We start from the raw sequence: 16,256 nt of genomic DNA on the forward strand, positions 1-16,256 counted from the left end.
GGCTGGGCCACTCAAGGACATTCAGAGACTTGTCCTGAAGCCACTCCTGCGTTGTCTTGGCTGTGTGCTTAGGGTCCTTGTCCTGTTGGAAGGTGAGTGAGAGATTTACCAACAACTATGAGACAGTCTACAGGGAGGAGGTGAGGGCTCTGGAAGTGTGGTGTCAGGAAAATAACCTCTCACTCAACGTCAACAAAACAAAGGAGATGATCCTTTGCCCCAATCTGAGGTCGTGAGCACTCTGGATCAGGTTTTCATCAAGGATCTGTCTGTACATTGCTCCGTTCATCTTTCCCTCAATCTTTACTAGTCTTGCAGTCCCTGCCACTGAAAAACATTCCCACAGCATGATGCTGCCACCACCATGCTTCACCGTAGGGATGGTGTCAGGTTTCTTCCAGATGTGACACTTGGCATTCAGGCCAGAGAGTTCAATCTTGGTTTCATCAGACCAGAGAATCTTGTTTCTCATGGTCTGAGAGTCCTTTAGGTGCCTTTTAGCAAACTCCAAGCGGGCTGTCATGTGCCTTTTACTGAGGAGTGACTTCTGTCTGGTCACTCTACCATAAAGGCCTGATTAGTGGAGTGATGCAAAGATGGTTGTCCTTCTCCATCTCCACAGAGGAACTCTGGAGCGCTGTCAGTGACCATTGGGTTCTTGGTCACCTCCCTGACCAAGGCCCTTCTGCACCGATTACTCAATTTGGCCGGGCGGCCAGCTCCAGGAAGAGTCTTGGTGTTCCAAACGTTTTCCATTTGAGAATAATGGAGGCCACTGTGTTTTTGGGGCCATTCAATGCTGCAGACATTTGTTGGTACCCTTCCCCAGATCTATGCCTCGACACAATCCTGTCTCTGAGCTCTATGGACAATTCCTTCAACCTCATGACTTGGTTTTTGCTCTAACATGCACTGTCAACTGTGGGACCTTACATAGAGCAGTGTGTGCCTTTCCAAATCATGTCGAATCAATTGAATTTACCACAGGTAAATAGCAAGGGTCTGAATAATTTTTGAATGCGCTGTATAATACACACACTACTGCAGACATATTTGAGAAAAACTCACTGAAAAGCCTGTGAAATTTGTGAAAAGCTAATTTTGTGAAAAGCGCCACTAACAGGTGGATTGATGAATTGGTTGATTTGTAGCAAAGCTGGACATGTCTTAGTCTCTCCTCTCTAACTCTCTAGTGTGTATCAGAGACTCTGGCTGGGTGATAGATTAGCTCACATGGAGCTCACCTTGAGATGAGAGAAGCAATATGAGTGCGCCATCATTCACTGTCAACGTAGATGCAAGCACACACATACTCTAGCGAACTCCAAGATACATGCACACACACACACACACACACACACACACACACACACACACACACACACACACACACACACACACACACACACACACACACACACACACACACACACACACACACACACACACACACACACACACACACACACACACACACACACAATGACGCCACATACACACAACCACATACACCACAGATATATGAGAACTTCATAAGAAATCGATGTCCACACACACACACACACAAACACTGCCTGTGTGTGTACTGGGGCCCAACCTCCTCTCACAGGAAGCAGCTTGCCTCAAGTGTGTGTAAATTTAGTCAGGAAGAGGCCTCAGTGGTGGTAATCACACATACACACACACATAGGCACGCAAACATGCAGGCACACAAGCATTACCGCACTGCTGCATGTGAAGCTACGGCTACTCTCTACAAAGAGGAGAGAAAGAGGGAGTGACAGGAGATAAGAGATCAGACATGGGAAAGAGGGAGTGACAGGAGATAAGAGATCAGACATGGGAAAGAGGGAGTGACAGGAGATAAGAGATCAGACATGGGAAAGAGGGAGTGACAGGAGATAAGAGATCAGACATGGGAAAGAGGGAGTGACAGGAGATAAGAGATCAGACATGGGAAAGAGGGAGTGACAGGAGATAAGAGATCAGACATGGGAAAGAGGGAGTGACAGGAGATAAGAGATCAGACATGGGAAAGAGGGAGTGACAGGAGATCAGAGATCAGACATGGGAAAGAGGAGTGACAGGAGATAAGAGATCAGACATGGGAAAGAGGGAGTGACAGGAGATAAGAGATCAGACATTGGAAAGAGGGAGAGACAGGAGATAAGAGATCAGACATGGGAAAGAGGGAGTGACAGGAGATAAGAGATCAGACATGGCAAAGAGGGAGTGACAGGAGATAAGAGATCAGACATGGGAAAGAGGGAGTGACAGGAGATAAGAGATCAGACATGGGAAAGAGGGAGTGACAGAAGATAAGAGATCAGACATGGGAAAGAGGGAGTGACAGGAGATAAGAGATCAGACATGGGAAAGAGGGAGTGACAGGAGATCAGAGATCAGACATGGGAAAGAGGGAGTGACAGGAGATAAGAGATCAGACATGGGAAAGAGGGAGTGACAGGAGATAAGAGATCAGACATTGGAAAGAGGGAGAGACAGGAGATAAGAGATCAGACATGGGAAAGAGGGAGTGACAGGAGATAAGAGATCAGACATGGCAAAGAGGGAGTGACAGGAGATAAGAGATCAGACATGGGAAAGAGGGAGTGACAGGAGATAAGAGATCAGACATGGGAAAGAGGGAGTGACAGAAGATAAGAGATCAGACATGGGAAAGAGGGAGTGACAGGAGATAAGAGATCAGACATGGGAAAGAGGGAGTGACAGGAGATAAGAGATCAGACATGGGAAAGAGGGAGTGACAGGAGATAAGAGATCAGACATGGGAAAGAGGGAGTGACAGGAGATAAGAGATCAGACATGGGAAAGAGGGAGTGACAGGAGATAAGAGATCAGACATGGGAAAGAGGGAGTGACAGGAGATAAGAGATCAGACATGGGAAAGAGGGAGTGACAGGAGATAAGAGATCAGACATGGGAAAGAGGGAGTGACAGGAGATAAGAGATCAGACATGGGAAAGAGGGAGTGACAGGAGATAAGAGATCAGACATGGGAAAGAGGGAGTGACAGGAGATAAGAGATCAGACATGGGAAAGAGGGAGTGACAGGAGATAAGAGATCAGACATGGGAAAGAGGGAGTGACAGGAGATCAGAGATCAGACATGGGAAAGAGGGAGTGACAGGAGATAAGAGATCAGACATGGGAAAGAGGGAGTGACAGGAGATAAGAGATCAGACATTGGAAAGAGGGAGAGACAGGAGATAAGAGATCAGACATGGGAAAGAGGGAGTGACAGGAGATAAGAGATCAGACATGGGAAAGAGGGAGAATTGAGATGTAACAGGAGAGGTAGATAGATCACGTCTTTTGTTTTATTTCACAACTAACATGTAACTCAATAACGAACCCCACAAGGGCAAAAATCCCACGTTCATTAATGGGTATAAAGCAACTGAAAATAAGGGAAGAGAGATTTACATATTCTTAACTTTGTCTGCGAGTTTGATGCTTGAACGGTCCCTGTCTGTTTGTCCAGGTGGCTATTGTCTGAATCAAAGTGGAATGGTATTTTGGGGAAAAGTGAGCATTTTTTATTTCTATTCCCCGAGACAAATCAGGTGGCACGGCTTCAAAGCTTCTCCGGAAACTAAGAACATTTGCACAGAACCGCTCAGAACACGGCCACATAAACTCATGCACGGATGCACGGACGCACGCACGCATGGACGCACGCACACACACACAGACATGAAGTGGCCAGGACTTCTGAGGGAATCCAGGATTATCTTACAAACTGACTTAGCTCACAGGTTTGGGCTTATTCCAAATGACTTCCAGTTCATAGCAGAGGAAAACTGTTCTGAGCCACAATCAAACAAGTCGCCAAGTATTAAATGAAAACCAAATGAGGGAAATATTGAGAGGAAATTGATTTCATATGATGATGACTATCATAATGTGTATGATTACAGTACATTACACTTGAATCACTCTATGGTTCAAGTGTTCCAAACTATTATCTCACAGTTCGAAGGCTTGTTCACCCTTACATTGCCTACACAGAAAATTGGCCAGGGTTGCCTAGTGTTGATTCTTCAGTGAAACATTTATAGTGTTGATTCAGGTGTTACATTAACTCTGTAAGTGTTAAATTAGCACTCAATGGTGTAAAATAACCCCCGTGTTGGTGTTAATAACCAGTAATAAACCATAACCACAACCATCATTATCATTATCATATTTCCCAGCATGTTCATTTGCAGGTTGATTTTGAAAATATATTTTTTCAATATCTTTGTTTTTGCATGTAAATTGATTGATGAATTAATCTTATGCTACTCAAATATAAGTAACATACATTTTGTTAAACTAATCCAATGTGTTACTTTGACTTATTGTACCCGTTACAGAAATGGTTCCAGTTTAGATGCTTTAGGTAGTCTCATATCTTCATCATTCCAATCCTGCAGTCATTTTGAATGCAAGTTGCTGGTGAATAAAAATGTCAAATGTTGGATATCTCCACGCTGGATAGATTCCAATAGGAATTATATATCGCTTTGCAAGCCTGCATAATGTGACTTGCGGGCCTGATGTTGCCTGTAAACCATGAGATTCAGGCTGATGTATTAGGGTAAAACTATGCCCTTGAAATAAGGCATTGTGAAATACACTCCATGACCAAAAGTATGTGGACATCTGTTCGATCTCATTCCAAAATTATTGGTATTAATATGAAATTGGTCCCCCCTTTGCTGCTATAACAGCCTCCACTCTTCTAGGAAGGGTTTCCACTAGATGTTGGAACATTGCTGCGGGGACTTGCTTCCAGCCACAAGAACATTAGTGAGGATGGGCACTGATTTTGGGCGATTAGGCCTGGCTCGCAGTCTGCGTTCCAATTCATCCCAAAGGTGTTTGATGGGGTTGAGGTCAGGTCTCTGAGCAGGTCAGTAAAGTTCTTACACACAGATCTCGACAAACCATTTCTGTAGGGACCTCTCTTTGTGCATGGGGGTATTGTCATGCTGAAAAAAGGAAAGGGCTTTCCCCAAACTGTTGCAACAAAATTGGAAGCACAGAATCGTCTAGAATTTCATTGTATGCTGTAACTTTAAGATTTCCCTTCAGTGGAACTAAGAGGCCTAGCTCGAACTATGAAAAAAAGCCCAGACCATTATTTCTCCTCCACTAAACTTTAGAGTTGGCTCTATGGTAGCATTCTCCTGGCATCCGCCAAACCCAGATTTGTTCGTCGGACTGCCAGATGGAGACACGTGATTCCTTACTCCAAAGAACTGGTTTCCACGGCTCCTAGTTTCCACTGAGTCCAACGGCTGCGAGCTTTACACCACTCCAGACGACACTTGGCATTGCGCATGGTGATCATAGGCTTGTGTGCCTGCGGCTGCTCGGCCTTGGTAACCCATTCATGAAGCTCCCGATGAACAGTTATTGTGCTGACATTGCTTCCAAAGGCCGTTTGGAACTAGGTAGTGAGTGTTGCAACTGAGTAGAGATGATTTTTACACACTCAGATCCTCATTTCAGCACTCAGCAGTCCTGTTATGTGTGCTTGAGTGGCCTACCAATTCGCGGCTGAGCCGTTGTTGCTTCCTAAACATTTCCAATTCACAACAACAGCACTTACAGTTGACGAGGAAAGTTCTAGCAGGACAGAAATTTACGTAACTGAATTGTTGGAAAGGTGGCATCCTATGACGGTGCCACATTGAAAGTCACTGAGCTCTTCAGTACGGGCCATTCTACTGACAATGTTTCTCTATGGAGATTGCATGGCTGTGTGCTCGATTTTATATACTTGTCAGCAACGAATGTGGCTGAAATTGCAGAATCCACTCATTTGAAGGGATGTCCACATACTTTTGTATATATAGTGATTGTGTTAAACCTAACCCTAACCCTGAAAACTGATCTGAGGTCAGTTCTGTGTCTTTTACCCTTAAATGGTTACAGTAATTGGGGAGGGTATGCTGATCCTACACCCGTGCTAGGCCAGACATGCTAGGTTATACCGTATACTGCAGCAGCACTGTAGATATGTGTTTACATTAAAGTGAAAGGCGTCTGCAAATATTACCAACCTCTCTGGCTGTGTGTAAACACAAACACACGCACACATGCACACACAGTGATGCAAGCCTATGCTCGCTTCAAGGCAAGCAACACTAAACCATGCATGAGAGCACCAGTAGTTCCGGATGACTGTCTGAGCTCGCTCTCCGTAGTCGATGTGAGTAGGACCTTTAAACAGGTTAATATTCACAAGGCCGCTAGGCCATATGGAGTACCAGGACACGTACTCAGAGCATGCACTGATCAGCTGGCAAGTTCAATCTCTCCCTGACCCAGTCTGTAATACCTACATGTTTCAAGCAGACCATCATAGTCCCTGTGCCCAAGAACGCCAAGATAACCTGACTATCGCCCATAGCACTCACATCTGTAGCTATGAAATGCTTTGAAAGGCTGGTCATGGCCTACATCAACATGATTATCCCAGAAACCCAGGACCCACTCCAATTCGCATACTGCCCCAACATATCCACAGATGATGCAATCTCTATTGCCTTCCACACTGCCCTTTCCCACCTAGACAAAAGGAACACCTATGTGAGAATGCTGTTCACTGACTACAGCTCAGCGTTCAAAACCATAGTGCCCTCAAAGCTCATCACTAAGCTAAGGACACTAGGAATGAACACCTCCCTCTGCAACTGGATCCTGGACTTCCCTACGGGCCGCCCCCAGGTGGTAAGGGTAGGTAACAACATATCCGCCACGCTGATCCCCAACACGGGGGCCCCTCAGGAGTGTGTGTTCAGTCCCCTCCTGGACTCCCTGTTCACTCATGACTGCATGGCCTGGCACGACTCCAACACCATCATTGAGTTTTCCGATGCCACAACATTGGTAGGCCTGATCACCGACAACGATGAGACAGCCTATAGGGAGGAGGTCAGAGACCTGGCTGTGTGGTGCCAGGACAACAACCTCTCCCTCAACATGATCAAAACAAAGGAGATGATTGTGGACTACAGGAAAAGGAGCACGCCCCCATTCACATCGACGGAGCTGTAGTGAAGCAGGTTGAGAGCTGTTCCTTGGTGTCCACATCACCAACAAACTATCATGGTCCAAACACACCAAGACAGTCGTGAAGAGGACACGACAAAGCCTATGGCCCCTCAGGAGACTGACAATATTTGTCATGTGTCCTCAGATCCTCAAAAAGTTCTACAGCTGACCATCAAGAGCATCGTGACTAGTTGCATCACTGCCTGGTATGGCAACTGCTCGGTCTCCGGCTGCAAGGTACCAAGGAAGGTAGTGAGTACGGCCCAGTACATCACTGGGGCCAAGCTTCCTGCCATCCAGGACCTATATACCAGGCAGTGTCAGAGGAATGCCCCAAAAAATTGTCAAAGACTCCAGCAACCCTAGTCATAGACTGTTCTCTCTGCTACCGCACGGCAAGTGGCAAGTCTAGGTCCAAAAGGCTTCTTAACAGCTTCTACCCCCAAGCCATAAGGCTCCTGAACAGCTAATCAAATGGCTTCCCAGACTATTTGCATTGTCCCCCCTCCCTCTTTTACAATGCTGCTACTCTCTGTTTATTATCTATGCATAGTCACATGTACATATTACCTCTAATTCCTTCAATTACCTAGACTAACTGGTGCCCCCGTACATTGACTCTGTACCGGTACCCCCTGTATGAAGCCTCGCGGGGCAGTATTGAGTAGCTTGGATGAAAGGTTCCCATAGTAAACTGCCTGCTCCTCACTCCCAGTTGCTAATATATGCATATTATTATTAGTATCGGATAGAAAACACTCTTAAGTTTCTAAAACTGTTTGAATGATGTCTGTGAGTATAACAGAACTCATATGGCAGGCAAAAACATGAGAAGAAATCCAAACAGGAAGTGGGAAATCTGAGGTTGGTCAATTTTCAACCGAGCCCCTATTGAATACACAGTGGGATATTGGTTATGTTGCACTTCCTAAGGCTTTCACTAGATGTCAACCGTCTTTATAAACTTGTTTGAGGATTCTACTCTGAAGTGGGACCGAATGAGAGAGGAAAGAGTCAGAGGTCTGCCAGCAGTGACGCGCTGGTCACGCGCATTTCACATGAGAGGTAGCTGCGTTCCTTTGCTTTTCTAAAGACAAAGGAATTCTCTGGTTGGAATATTATTGAAGTTTTATGTTAAAAACATCCTAAAGATTGATTCCATACATCGTTTGACATGTTTCTATGGACAGTAACGGAACTTTTTTATATTTAGTCTGCAACTAGGGAACGCGCTTCATGACTTTGGATTTGTTTACCAAACGTGCTAACAAAAGTAGCTCTTTGGACAAAAATGATGGACATTAGCGAACAAATCAAACATTTAATGTGGAACTGGGATTCCTGGGAGTGCATTCTGATGAAGATCATCAAAGGTAAGTGAATATTTATAATGTTATTTCTGTTGACTCCAACATGGCGGATATCTCTATTTGTTTTCTGAGCGCCATTCTCAGATTATTGCATGTTTTTCTTTTTCCGTAAAGCTTTTTTGAACTCTGACACAGCAGTTCCATTAAGGAGAAGTGTATCTATATTTCCATTTTCATTGACATTTATAATAATTATTTCTGTAAAATGAAGTGGCTCTCTGCAATATCACAGGATGTTTTTGGAACTAGTGAACATAACGCGCCAATGTATACTGAGATTTTTTAATATAAATATGCACTTTAATGAACAAAACATACATGTATTGTGTAACATGAAGTCCTATTAGTGTCATCTGATGAAGATCATCAAAGGTTAGTGATTAATTTTATCTCTATTTGTGCTTTTTGTGACTCCTCTCTTTGGTTGGAAAAATGGTTGTGTTTTTCTGTGGCTTGGCTCTGACCTAACATAATCGTTTGTGGTGCTTTCGCTGTAAAGCCTATTTCAAATTGGACACTTTGGTGGGCTTAACAACAAGATTACCTTTAATCTTGGAAAATTGGAAAATTCCAGAAAATTATGTCATGGCTTTAGAAGCTTCTGATGTGCTAATTGACATAATTTGAGTCAATTGAAAGTGTACCTGTGGATGTATTTCAAGGCCTACCTTCAAACTCCTCTTTGCATGACATGCCTCTTTGCATGACATCATGGGAAAATCAAAAGAAATCAGCCAAGACATCAGAAAGAAAATTGTAGACCTTCACAAGTCTGGTTCATCCTTGGAAGCAAATGGGTCTTCCAAATGGACAATGACCCCAAGCATACTTGCAAAATTGTGGTAAAATGGCTTAAGGACAACAAATGCATGGTATTGGAGTGGCCATCACAAAGCCCTGACCTCAATCCTATAGAACATTTCTGGGCAGAACTGAAAAAGCATGTGTGAGCAAGGAGGCCTACAAACCTGACTCAGTTACACCAGTTCTGTCTGGAGGAATGGGCCAATATTCACCGAAATTATTGTGGGAAACTTGTGGAAGGCTACCCGAAAAGTTTGACCCAAGTTAAACAATTTAAAGGCAAGGCTACCAAATACTAATTGAGTGTATGTAAACTTCTGTCCCACTGGGTATGTGATGAAAGAAATAAAAGCTGAAATAAATAATTATCTCTACTATTATTCTGACATTTTACATTCTTAAAATAAAGTGGTGATCCTAACTGACCCAAGACAGGGAATTGTTACGAGGATTAAATGTCAGGAATTGTGAAAAACTGAGTTTAATTGTATTTGGCAAAGGTGTTTGTAAACTTCCGACTTCAACTGTATACCAGGAGCTGTGCCAGACACGCCACGTCTGTTGACTCATCCAGTTGTAGCGCATATAATTCACTGGCTTTAATGCGAAACAGTAATAGTTTAAAAACATCTCCTGCCATGTCACTGATGCTTCGTGAAACAGTGTTGTTTGATGAAGGCATTGTCTTCCCCCAGCATTGTACCAGCCATATCCGCGGCAGCAGGAAGAATTAAGTCTTCCACAGTGCCATGGGGCTTGCCTGTCTTAGACACTCGGTAGCTCACCATATAAGACGCTTCTAGCCCCTTCTTGTTAATGGTATCTGTTGCTTTTATACATGTCTTACTATTCGAAAATCGTCTTTATTCTCGCTCAAAAAACTCCTGTGGCTTATTTTTCAAATGGTCAGGTTTTGTTTCTAAATGTCTGCACAATAGTGAAGGTTTCACGCTAGAGAGTAACGGTTAATGTGATTGGATGTTAATTATTTGACTAGGGTACCTGTATTTGACATTGTGTTGTTATTTCGCTGAACACGAGATGGTTTAATTTTGTTTTTGGCAGTGAAACGAGGCTGCTCAGGCAAGAAAAAATACTCACCCAAATTGTATAGCCCCGTTGGAAAAAATAAATAGTTTTTAATGTGAATCACATTTTTGGGGGCATACTCCCAATGCTTTGGGACTGCTCTATGGGATCGGTGTCCTCCCCGCGGGACGGTTGAGCTAACGTAGGCTAATGTGATTAGCATGAGGTTGTAAGTAACAATAATATTTCCCAGATCATAGACATATCTGATATGGGCAGAAAGCCCATAATCTGACTGCACTGTCCAATTTACAGTAGCTATTACAGTGAAATAATACCATGCTATTGTTTGAGGAGAGTGCACAGTTATGAACTTGCAAATGTATCAATAAACCAATTAGGCACATTTGGGCAGACTTGATACAACATTTTGAACATAAATGTGATGGTATCTGTACTTTACTTTACTATTTATATTTATATTTTTGACAACTTTTACTTTTACTCTATTTAGTCCTAAAGAAAATAATGTACCTTTTAGTCCTTACATTTTCCCTGACACCCGAAAGTACTCATTACATTTTGAATTCTTAGCAGGACAGGAAAATTGTCTAATTCACACACTTATCAACATCCCTGGTCATCTCTACTGCCTCTGATGTGGCAGACTCACTAAACACAAATGTGTCGTTTTTAAATTATGTCTGACTGTTTAAGTGTGCCCCTGGCTATCCGTAAATTAATAAAAAAAACAAGAAAATCATGCCGTCTGGTTTGCTGAAAAACTTCTTAGGGCTGCAATCCCGTCAACAGCCAGTGAAGTGCAGGGCGCCAAATTCAAACAACAGAAATCTCATAATTAAAATTCCTCAAACATAAATGTATCTTATACCATTTTAAAGGTAATGTTGTTGTTAAGCCCACCAAAGTGTCCAATTTGAAATAGGCTTTACAGCGAAAGCACCACAAACGATTATGTTAGGTCAGAGCCAAGCCACAGAAAAACACAACCATTTTTCCAACCAACTTCTTAAGGATGTAGCAGAATACAGTTCCCTGGCAGGAACATCACTCAGCGGAGTTTCAGAGCGCCACCTATAGTTTTTGATAAAACTCAAACTGTCATTAAACTTTCATTAAAATACACATTCAAGGTAGTGAATTAAAGCTACACTCGTTGTGAATCTATCCACCAAGTCAGATTTGTAAAATGCTTTTCGGTGAAAGCATGAGAGCTATTATCTGATAGCATGTAACACCCCAAAAGACCCGCAGGGGACGTAAACAAAATAATTAGCATAGTCGGCGCTACACAAACCGCACAAATAAAATATAAAACATTCATTACCTTTGACCATCTTCTTTGTTGGCACTCCTAGATGTCCCATAATCACTATTGGGTCTTTTTTTCGATTAAATTGGTCCATTTATAGCCTAGATATCGATCTATGAAGAGTGTGTGATAAACGAAAAATATTGTGTTTTTTAACGTAACGTCATTTTTTTAAATTAAAAAAGTCGACGATAAACTTTCACAAAACACTTCGAAATACTTTTGTAATGCAACTTTAGGTATTAGTAAACGTTAATAAGCGATCAAATTGATCACGAGGCGAATTATATTCTATTGCTGTGCGTCTGGTAATAATGTCCGGGTAAATCTCAACCAAAATATCCGGTCGGAGACCGGAAGAACTGCTCTGCCCTGTGTCTGTTTGACCAAGAAAAAAATTGTAGGCAAATGACAAGACTGTTGACATCGTATGGAAGCTGTAGGTATTGCAACTTCGGCTCCATTTATTGGGGGTCACTTTTAACAATTGGTTGAAGTTGCGCGTGGATATATTTTTCCATTTTCAGTGATCAGATTTTCCTGCACTTTTCGATGAAACGCACGTTCTGTTATAGTCACAGCCGTGATTTAACCAGTTTTAGAAACGTCTGAGTGTTTTCTATCCACACATACTAATCATATGTATATTCATATGTATATGAAAATTCGCAGCTTCCTTATGAGGCACAGTCAACTTAGTGTATGTAAACTTCTGACCCACTGGAATTGTGATACAGTGAATTATAAGTGAAATAATCTGTCTGTAAACAATCGTTGGGAAAATTACTTGTGTCATGCACAAAGTAGATGTCCTAACCGACTTGCCAAAACTATAGTTTGTTAACAAGAAACTTGTGGAGTGGTAGAAAAATGAGTTTTAATGACTCCAACCTTAATGTGAGTAAGCTTCCGACTTCAACTGTATGTCCGTTATGTTTATGGGGGGGGGACATCAAATTAACTTTGGTGATCAAGGTGTGTTGGCATCTGTACTGATGGCGCAAATGCAAAGACAGGGAGACATAGTGGAGTGGTAACCCGCATGCAAGCAGTTGCTCCCGACGCCACTTGGGTACACTGCAGCATCCACCGAGAGGCTCTTGCTACCAAGGGAATGCCTGACAGCTTGAAAGACGTTTTGGACACTACAGTGAAAATGGTTAACTTTGTTAAAGCAAGGCCCCTGAACTCTTGTGTATTTTCTGCATTATGCAATGATATGAGCAGCGACCATGCAACGCTTTTACAACATACAGAAGTGCGTTGGTTATTAAGGGACAAAGTATTGACACGTTTTTTTGAATTGAGAGACGAACTTAAAGTTTTCTTTACTGACCATAATTTTCACTTGTCTAACTGCTTGCACGATGACGAGTTTCTCACACGACTGGCCTATCTGGGTGATGTTATTTCTCACCTGAATGATCTGAATCTAGGATTAGAGGGACTCTCCTCAACTATATTTTATGTGTGGGACAAAATTGAGGCTATGATTAAGAAATTGGGGCTCTTTTCTGTCTGCATTACCAAGGACAACACACAGGTCTTTCCATCATTGTATGATTTTTTGTGTGCAAATGAACTCAAGCTTACGGACAATGTCAACTGTGATATAGCGAAGCACCTGAGTGAGCTGGGTGCGCAATTACACAGGTACTTTCCCGAAACGGATGACACAAACAACTGGATTTGTTATCGCTTTCATGCCCTGCCTCCAGTCCACTTACCGATATCTGAACATGGGAGCCTCATCGAAATTGCAACAAGCGGTTCTGTGACATTTTTATTAATCAGAAGCCACTGGCACATTTCTGGATTGGGCTGCACTCAGAGTTTATTGCCTTGGCTAATTGTGCTGTTAAGACACGGATGCCCTTTGCAACCACGTACCTATGTGAGAGTGGATTCTCGGCCTTCACTAGCATGAAAACTAAACATAGGCACAGACTGTATGTGGAAAATAATTTAAGACTGAGACTCTTCATACAACCCAACATTGCTGAGTTATGTGCATCCTTCAAGCACACCCTTCTCATTAACCTGTGGTGAGTTATTCACAATGTTTGATGAACAAATAAGGTTTTATATGTAATATAGCTAAATAAGGAGCAACATTTTTTATTATTACTATATTATTATTTGTGCCCTGGTCCTATAAGTGCTCTTTGTCACTTCCCACGAGCCGGGTTGTGACAAAAACTCACACTCATTCTTATATTTAATAAATGTATTGTATAGTGTGTGTGTGCAGGCTTACAATGATGGCAAAAAACAACATTTGAGAGTGCGCTGACCCTGGTGCTTGAGGGGGTACGCAGCTGGATGTTGAATGTTTGAAGGGGTAGTACGGGACTATAAAAAGTTTGGGAACCACTGTCGTAGAGGTTAATAGAATAATGAACGTATTGGCAAGATTTTTGCACCATCAACTTTTATCTTAGTAGGAAATGTAATAATTTAAACCATCCTAAATATACTCACATTTACTGAACATTTATCTATATTCCTACGGGCTCTTTATCATTTTCCATACCTTATATTCCAATGCATCCAACATTATGCATGTCCACCATGGTATTGGGTAGCTGCTATTCGAGAACTCTTCTGCTTAAGAAATCAAACTCTGAATATCTTATTGCAGGGCACATTGTACAACTGTTTTTAGATCATATTTTATTACAATGTATGCTATACAGTGAGCTCCAAAAGTATTGGGACAGTGAATTTTTTTGTTTGTTGTTTTGGCTCTGTACTCCAGCAGGGTATTTAAATCCATATCGGGCAAACCGTTTAGAAATTACAGCACTTTTTGGGGACCAAAAGTATTGGGAATAATTCACTTATATGTGTGTTAAAGTAGTAAAAAGTGAATTATTTGGTCCCATATTCCTAGCAGTTTCAGATTATTTTGTGCCAAATAGAAATGAATGGTAAATAATGTATTGTGTCATTTTGTTGTGACTTTTATTGTAAATAAGAATAGTATATGTTTCCAAACCCTTCTACATGAATGTGGATGCTACCGTGATAATGGATACCCCTGAATGAATCATGAATAATGATGAGTGAGAGTTAGTTACAGACGCACAAATGTCAGACCCCCAAGACAATCTAACCTCTCACCATTACAATAGTTTAATTTAGTTTAGTTTATTTTATTTTTACAGGGACAGTGCACATTAATCAACGTTTCAGTAAAAGTGCCGGTTTTAGCCAGCCGGCTAATTTTCAACCGCAGTCCCTGGGCAGGTTATTAAAAACAATTACAATATAGACAATAGCACCATAGACATAGCAACATAGCAACATAGGACAAGCAAGACATAGCATACAGACAGAGCAACATAGAACAAAAAGCAGCAAGACAAAATTCATAAAAGCAACAAAGTGTTTCCATACCTCACAAGCTACAGACAACATGGAAAGCGGCAACACACAGCTAGGGACCATGTTCACAAATCTGATTGACCTTTAGCCATGTCTTCAAGCATTTTGTGAAAGTGTGATATGTGGTGCAGTTATGTGTGTCTGATGGCAGTGTATTCCAGACATGGGAAGCTCTCACAGAGAATGCAGATTTACTAAAGGTGCTTTTCCTTAGGGGAACTATACAGTCACCTCTCATGGCAGACCTTGTGGATCTGCTGCCATATGTCTGGGTTTTCTGTTTAACAAAAATATTGAGTGGAGGGGGAGCCAGGCCATTAAGGATCTTGAATACAAGACATGCGTCGGTGTATTGCACAAGATTTTCCCAACTCAAGAGCTCATGTTTTCTAAGGATGTGACAATGATGATGGCTATTGGGCTTCCTATCAAGCACTTTGAGAGCCTGTTTGTAGACAGACTGAATAGGTACTAATGTTGTACAGCAAGCTTGGGCCCAACTAGTCAAGCAGTATGTTAAGTGGGGGAGTATCATAGATTTGAAGTATAGTTTTGCTACCTCTGTAGTCAAACAATTTCGTATAAATCGGATATTAGCTAGATTGAATTTAGTTATTTGAATTACCTTTTTCACATGCTTTTTAAAAGAGAGGTTGAGGTAAAGGGGGAGGGGGAGGTTAGCATTTTTGGGAGGCATGACATGTATGCATGCCTCTGTAACTTTTGGTTCCCTAAAATAGAGGGACTTTGTACAAAAAAATGCTGTAATTTCTAAACGGTTTACCTGATATGAACGAAAATACAGAGTCTGCACTTTAACCTCATAGTCACTGTTGAATTTCAAATCCAAAGTGCTGGAGTACAGAGCCAAAACAACAACAAATGTGTCACTGTCCCAATACTTTTGGAGCTCACTGTACTTTTTATGAGAAAATGTGCAAGAATAGAAGGTGCCAACAAATGTTATAGTCATCATAAGAATGGTTTACTGCCATATGGGTGGGTGGAGGACAGCCGCAGGGACCCGGGAATCCCTCCTTATGTCACCTCCTTTAGTTCCCACAATTTGCGAGCACAGTATCCCTTTATTTGTCATATAGTATATCAATGCAATCTCACCATCCAGTACATTCTATCTTCTCCAACTCTCCATCCTTTTTCTATCCTTAGCCCTTTACATGCTCTCTCTGCTCCCACTTCATTTCACCATATCTTATAGAGAACCTAGAGCAGACACACACACACACACCAAAAACTGCCACAGA

General features: G+C 42.1%; 1 protein-coding gene across 17 annotated transcripts in view; it reads right to left on the minus strand.

Annotated features, from left to right (window-relative positions):
* The window catches only part of LOC118366110 (methylcytosine dioxygenase TET1), a 47,876-nt gene that overhangs the window by 29,259 nt on the left and 2,361 nt on the right, over positions 1 to 16,256 (minus strand). The gene's annotated exons all lie outside the window — the stretch shown is intronic.

The sequence above is a fragment of the Oncorhynchus keta genome, chromosome 2 (genome assembly GCF_023373465.1).
Source record: "Oncorhynchus keta strain PuntledgeMale-10-30-2019 chromosome 2, Oket_V2, whole genome shotgun sequence".
Classification (NCBI taxonomy): Eukaryota; Metazoa; Chordata; class Actinopteri; order Salmoniformes; family Salmonidae; genus Oncorhynchus; species Oncorhynchus keta.